This window comes from Chiloscyllium plagiosum, unplaced genomic scaffold (genome assembly GCF_037043375.1).
Source record: "Chiloscyllium plagiosum isolate Xiang-an unplaced genomic scaffold, Cpla_swu_hap1 HiC_scaffold_29, whole genome shotgun sequence".
NCBI classification, from domain to species: Eukaryota; Metazoa; Chordata; class Chondrichthyes; order Orectolobiformes; family Hemiscylliidae; genus Chiloscyllium; species Chiloscyllium plagiosum.
In genome coordinates this window covers 18925539-18933348 of record NW_028270167.1, presented here as the reverse complement: position 1 = coordinate 18933348, position 7810 = coordinate 18925539, and the positions used below count along the sequence as shown (strand labels likewise).

The window sequence follows — 7810 nt, the reverse complement described above, 5'->3', positions numbered from 1 at the left end:
GAGTTGGCTGGCTGGAAGAAGACAGAGGGTAGTAGTTGATGGCAAAGGTTCATCTTGGAGTGCCGTCACTAGTGGTGTTCCGCAAGGATCTGTTTTGGGACCATTGCTGTTTGTCATTTTTATAAATGACCTGGAGGAGGGGTTAGAAGGTTGGGTGAGCAAGTTTGCGGATGATACAAAAGTCGGAGGAGTTGTAGACAGTGAGGAAGGATATGGCAGGTTACAGCGGGATATAGATAAGCTGCAGAACTGGGCAGAAAGGTGGCAAATGGAGTTCAAAGTAGCTAAGTGTGAGGTGATTCACTTTGGTAAGAGTAATAAAAAGATGGGGTACTGGGCTAATGGTCGGATACTTGGTAGTGTGGATGAGCAGAGGGATCTTGGTGTCCATGTACACAGATCTTTGAAAGTTGCCACCCAAGTAAATAGTGCGGTGAAGAAGGCATATGGCGTCCTGGCTTTTATTGGTAGAGGAATTGAGTTCCGGAGTACTGAGGTCATGTTGCAGTTGTATAAGACTCTGGTGCGGCCGCATCTGGAGTATTGTGTGCAGTTTTGGTCGCCATATTATAGGAAGGATGTGGAGGCACTGGAACGGGTGCAGAGGAGGTTTACCAGGATGTTGCCTGGTATGGTAGAAAGATCATATGTGGAAAGGCTGAGGCACTTGGGGTTGTTTTCATTGGAGAAAAGAAGGTTTAGGGATGACTTGATAGAGGTGTACAAGATGATTAGGGGTTTAGATAGGGTCGACAGTGAGAATCTTTTTCCATGTATGGAGTCAGCTATTACAAGGGCGCATAGCTTTAAATTAAGGGGTGGTAGGTATAGGACAGATGTTAGGGGTAGGTTCTTTACTCAGTGAGTCATGAGTTCATGGAATGCCCTGCCAGTAGCAGTGGTGGACTCTCCCTCATTATGGGCATTTAAGCGGGCATTGGATAGGCATATGGAGGATAGTGGGCTAGTATAGGTTAGGTGGGCTTGGATCGGTGCAACATCGAGGGCCGAAGGGCCTGTACTGCGCTGTATTCTTCTATGTTCTATGTTCTATTATTAGCCCCAGTCAGGGAACTCATATCTTATGATGTCCACTTGGCTGACTGTGTTACAATCACTACATACCTCCCTCTCTGAGTCTGAGGGCATGTTCTTTTTTTTTTTGTAGCTCCTCCTGGGGCATTTTAGCACTGGTTCCTCCAACTCTGCCTCTGAAATGGGCGGCACGTAATGCACAGCAGCTCACCTCTTGTGCTTGGAGCATGTTGGAAGAAATTCATTCACCTTGTCAGGCGGCAAACGTGGTGCCATCCCCATGTTCATCTCAGATTCTGAAGTGATTTCTTCAGCACTTGATGGAGATCGAGAACCCAAAGGTTCTGGAACAGTCGCAAAAGCTGTCGAGGAGTTGGGCATGTGTTTCTCCTGCATTGTGTGCGTGAATTTGCAGCTTTCATACGGTCCACGTGCCTGTTCAGGACCATTGTACCTAGCAATTGTCTTCACTCAAATAGTGTTCCCCCAAGGTCAGTTTGACTGGTGAGGGTGTCCACTTCCATCGGAATACAACTCATATGCTCCACTTGCTGCATTTTCCAATGATAAAGCCAGTTGCAGTGCCTGTTTGGAGTCCAGTTGGGCTTCACATTATAGGTGCTTTTGCGTTGTTACATCATTAATCCCACTCTCATCGCTAGTGAAATAACCCCACAGAGGCCAGTATCCCGTCACCAAGTCACCCTTTATTTATGTCGGAAGTCCTTGACACTGATCCAGGTTTCTCAGAGCCAGCACTCAGAGCGAAAAGAGCTTCTGACACTCCTGTTTATTTTTTTCTGTTTTATAACTCGACAGAGGCTGGTATCCCGTCACCAAGTTACCCTTTATTTCCACGTGGAGAGTCATTGACACTGATCCAGCTCCCTCAGAGCCAGCTCTCTGAGTGGACAGGATGTCTGACACTTTTGTTTTCTTTTTAAAATTTACCTCCAGGTGGTAGTGCTCATTTTTTTTCCCCAGCACCCATGTTGTGTATGTGCAGGTGTGAGACACAGTGAAAGACACAAGGTGCGCGAATCTTTATCCAAATTTCCACCACCAGGAAGAAAGGAAACACCCAAGACACTCCTGTTTATTTTTTTTTCTTTTATTTTTTTTTCTTTTATTTTTTTTCTTTTTTTTTTCTTTTTTTTAGCACCCACACTCCTTTTTTTTTATAATTAAACCCCCACACTACCACCTAAGTCCGGTAGTGCTTATTTTATCCCCAGCACCCATGGTGTGTGTGTGTGCAGGTGTGAGACACAGTGAAAGACACAAAGTGCACGAATCTTTATTCAATTTCCACCACCAGGAAGATAGGAAAACACCCGGGTGGCCAGTGACAAGCACTGCCCTTCACATCAAAGGGCAGTGCTAACACTCCTGTTTATTTTTTTTTTTTTTTTCTCTTTGATTTTTTTTTTCCTGGTTATACTTTTTACTTTTTTTTTCTCTTTTTTTTTTTCTTTTTCTTCTTTTTTAACCCCCACACTACCGCCTAAGTGCGGTAGTGCTTATTTTATCCCCAGCACCCATGGTGTGTGTGTGCAGGTGTGAGACACAGTGAAAGACACAAAGTGCACCAATCTTTATTCAATTTCCACCACCAGGAAGATAGGAAAACACCCGGGTGGCCAGTGACAAGCACTGCCCTTCACATCAAAGGGCAGTGCTAACACTCCTGTTTATGTCTGTTAGCCAGGGCTTCCTAATTGGACCAGATTAACAGCCCCGTTAAGAAACTCATACTCTTTGAAGTCCACCTGGCTGACCTTGTTACAATCACCCAGTAGATGAGTTAATGTGTATGGAGGGGTTAATTTCCTCTGCATGCTATTTACTACCCACTGATAATATATTTTTGTCTGATTGTTGTCTTCTTGTGAATTATATCAATCTGATAGTCTGAATATTGAAGATAACCATTCATCAAATAGCCTTTAAATTTTATATCAGCACAATTTAAAAATCTAATGCCTGAGTATTTCTCTAGTGTCAGACATAATGCAGAAAAGGAACAGATTCTTCAGCAGCAGAATTCCTTGCTTTTCAAGCTGCCTTAAATTCCTGTGCAAATGTCACAAATTCCATTACATAGATCTTGAGAAAGCATTATTAATTTAAATTGACAAGACCATACAATATTTAACTATCATTGAAAGCAACTGTTCAGTTACAATTCCTGTCATAGAGCCTATTTCTGTCATTATTGGAGTGGACTGGCATAATACTTTACTGAACTTGAAGACTTCTTAAAAGCTGCAGTTTCAATAATGTAGCAAGTCCTGTGGTTCTTCTACAACATATTCTGATAAAAGTATCATAAATGTCATAATAACGGATAGTTTCATACAGATGGTTTCATTCATTCAGAAGAATTTTGCCACTTCCTATCGTTTCAAGCAGCAGGAATCAGACGTCTCTTTCTTGAGAGTCCCTTCTTGTGGTTTCATTTTTAAAAATGTGCGCAGATGACAAAGAATCTTTCTCAAATAATTGTAAACTTAGAACTCACAATGCAGACTTTGTGGAGCCCATCAGTATGTTACTGAATTTGGCCTCTTCCTTTGCATCAAGTATTGCACTTTTGACAAAATAGGATGTATTTTATTTGGCTCCCTTCTTATGCCTATCATTATGGAAATATTATCACATATGCAACTAGCTCTTAATGTGATTAATATTATTTTAAAATAAAGTTACCTGTAGAAGAATTATTTAACTATTCTATTTGACAAGAAAGTATCTGCTGGACAGCATTACTTGAGATCAGGAGGGACCTTTGCATGTATGTGAACTCAGTAATATCTGTGTTTGTAGAAAATGATTTGTGCTTTTTGTTTTCAACTTGTCCTTGTAGATTTTTATTTAGGGACTTTTATTCAAAACCTTTATGAAATATTGTAGCCCATCACTCAGTGGACAGAAAAGTCTTACTTCAGGACTTAACATAAATATCCATACTAAAGTGCATACTGAAAGAGGGTGCCAACTTTCAGGAGATCTTAAAACTCAGACCATGACAGCTCTCTCAGATGGGTGCAAAAGATCCCATTATACTATTTTGATGAAAGGTGGGGGAGTTATCTGTGGTGCTCTGCTCATAATCCATCCCTCATCTAACAAATTAAACTAAATTATCTGGTCATTATCACAGTGATGCTTTAGGGAGCTGGCTTTGCACAAATTGATAGCCTCATTTCCTTTAGTACGACAGTGATTGTACTTCAAGGATATGTTATTGACAGGAAAGCACTTCAGGATGTTCTATGATTCTGAAAGGCACTATGTAAAGTACAGGGTGTTTTTAATGTTGCAAATGTCTATTATTCATTTCAAGCTGAAGCTATATTAGAATCTTAAGCTTGGAGGCCTCCACTATATATCTGTGAAGGTTATGGGATGCATAGATAATGCATTTCTATGCTGTTTTCAAGTTGCTTCCTTTAAAAAGGTTGCAATTGAAGGCACATCAAATGTCACCCTGTGGAGCATTAAATTCCCCTTTGGGCAATAATGATACATCTTGTCAGGTTCAGTATGATACTGCAAGTTTAAATGGCAAATACTTACCATTAATTAATAGAAAAAAACCCAATAATTTAACTTGTCTTCAGAGGAAAGGGTTATTCACTTTGCTCAAGTAAATCTGGTGTGTTCTGTGATGGAACTGGTCCTCCTGGGAGCAGATACGGTGGAAGCAGAGGAATTGGGAATATGGGATGGCATTTTTGCAGGTGATAGCGTGGGAAATGGTGTCATCCAGGTAGCTGTGGGAATCGGTGGGTTTGTAGAAAATGTCAGTGTCAGCCCCACCGCCCTGTGGCCCAACATTTCAACTCCTCCTCCCACTCTGCCGAGGACATGCAGGTCCTGGGCCTCCTCCACCACCGCTCCCTCACCACCCGACGCCTGGAGGAAAAATGCCTCATCTTCCGCCTCAGAACACTTCAACCCCATGTCATCAATGTGGATTTCACCAGTTTCCTCATTTCCCCTTCCCCCACCTCACCCCAGGTCCACCACCCTCATGACCTCTCCTGCTGCCAATCTTCTTTCCCACCTATCCACTTCACCCTACTCTCTGACTTATCACCTTCATCCCCACCCCCATTCACCCATTGTACTCTTTGCTACCTTCCCCCACCCTCCTCTCTGACCTATCATCTCCATCCCCACCCCCATTCACCTATTGTACTCTATGCTACTTTCTCCCACCCCCACCCCCCTCTCATTTAACTGTCCACTTTGCAGGCACCCTGCCTCTATTCCTGATGAAGGGCTTTTGCCCGAAATGTCGATTTTCTTGCTCCTTGGATGCTGCCTGACCTGCTGTGCTTTTCCAGCACCACTCTGATCTAGACTCTGGTCTCCAGCATCTGGAGTCCTTGTTTTTACCTTCAGATAGCTGTGTATTGTTCAGCCAGAATCTTTTGTCTGACAATACTAACGCAGACAATTCCCACAATTTTCATTGGCAAGTGACTGGATAGTTATTGCAGTTGCTACTAGTTGCTGCCATTGTTCTTGTACAGGGTCATAATCTTTGCATTACGCATATCATGGACACTGATCCCTCTCTCCAACAGCAACAAAGATGTTTGTGCAGATGCTATAGGAGTGCATGTTTCCCACACTAGATAGGTTCAGGTTGTATAACATCAGTAGTTGGAGGTTTGCCCATGGCAAATATGTTTGGCTTAATTCTTCCACTGTGGGAAGAAGCAGGATTCCTATAGTGGTTTTGAGATTCCTTAGTGACAGTGCCATCTCTCATGCTTACTTTGGGCAATGTTCTCTCTCTCTCTCTCTCTCTCTCTCTCTCTAACTGTTTATTGTAGCCAGTGATGACCCAACATCAAAACATAAAAGACAAGAGCAGGAATAAACAATTAAACTCCTCAATCCTGCACCACCATTCAGTATGATCATGGCTGAATACTAAGCTCAAAAAAATCCTACCTTCTCTCCATATTCCTTGATCCATTTAGCCACAAGAGCTAAATCTATCTCCTTCTTGAATACACAATATGTTTTGGCCACAATAACTTTCTATAGGAGTGAATTCTACAGGCTAACCACACTGGTTGAAGGAATTTCTCCTCATCTCAGTCCTAAAGATTTAACCCTTAACCTTAAACTATGACTCCTAGTTCTGGATCATCCATCATCAAGAATATACTCCCTATGCCTAGCCTGTCTACTCCGCTTAGAATTTTAAAGGTTTCTTATTTTTGGTTTATAAATTTCTTCCATTGCCTTTGTTCTCAGTGGAACAATTTTCTTCACTTTGTTGACCTGTTCACTTTGTGATCTATTCACAAGTACTTTGAGCATCTGCTGCAGTGAAGGCAATTTCTATATTCTGGCAAAGTCAACCAGTATTTATTTGCACATTGTCTCGCGATCTGTTGGACTTTACTTTGAGCAATCTGTACTTTCTCACTCTGATCATGTATATAAGTCAAATTATTTAATAAGTCAAATTAGAACTAACCTCAAAGCAAATATTTTTTTTGTCAGACCTTTTAAAGTATCCAGCCATTACAAAATCTTTGCAGTTAATTGAATACTTTAAAGTATCTTCTCTAGTTCTGGAGGTCAACACCTAGCTTTATGTAACAGCCATAAAAATTAATTTTGGACCTGATTTTCTTAGAAGGATGTGGCCACTTTCTCCACACCCTTTGGCTTAAACACTATTTGCACTGAAATGTAACTGGAGGTTAGCGCTGAGGGATATTATGTGTAGAAAAGTGGCAATGTAGAAGAGATTGGCAGGACCAACAGTTCATTTCCTTGTCAAATTAGATTTAACAATTCAGAAAAAAAACAGTTGGCTGACTGAGCAAAAGGATGAATTAGAGTACAGAAAGCAAACCAAAGAAAGAGCAATAAAGAATGAGAGAAATAAAAGTAAGAAAATGCAAATCACAACATATCTCTTATTTCTGTGAATTTACTTAATTGCTTGCACATTCAAAACAGTATGCTTCATTAACACTCTTATTTTCCTAGCAATATTTGGAAAAATATATTTAACTTTTTGAAATAAAATTTCCTTAGTAAATTGAATGTTCAAGTATTAGCTGTAATTTATGCTTCATCTTAAAGCAATTCTAACTGTTTTTGTCCTTTGTTGCTCTGTCGGGTAGGTATGGTAAATATTCTATTGCTGCAAGAAGATTTTGGTGAAGAAAGTAATCCATCTATTTGACCTGGCATTTTCTGTATTAATTAAGGCAGTAATTAACATTGGTCCCAGAGAACTAAAGGCCTATAAGATACCAGAGTCTAATAGCCATTTTTACTCAAACTTAAATTAACTGTAGTTACTTTCAGGCAGTAGTTACAGCATAGCTGCATCATATTCAATGTAAGCCAACCATCATTTTATGTACTATGTTCCTGCACAACAATATAACATTGTCATTGCAAGATTAATTTTGTGACACAAAATTACACATATTAGGAGAGATTTTATTTAGAAAACAATTCAGAAAAACCAACCTGTCTTACACACTGTCAAAGCACACAATGGTCTTTTCCTGAATATATTATTTCACTGTCTTAACTGAAAATTTATTTTCTATGATGAATTATGCTCCATGAATCATTAACTTCCTGACATGATTTTTAAAGTGTAAAATTATTATTTACTGTAAAATCTATCTTACAAGACAAGCCCCTGTGTTGCTGTTTTATAAAAAAATGGCATTGTAGCTTTGTATAATCTGCTCCTTATTCTCTATTACTTAAGAATTGCTAT

General features: G+C 40.2%; 1 long non-coding RNA gene across 1 annotated transcript in view; it reads left to right on the top strand.

Moving 5' to 3' along the window:
* LOC148142261 (uncharacterized) overlaps positions 1-7810 on the top strand; it is a 217878-nt gene that overhangs the window by 32030 nt on the left and 178038 nt on the right. The window lies entirely within an intron of this gene.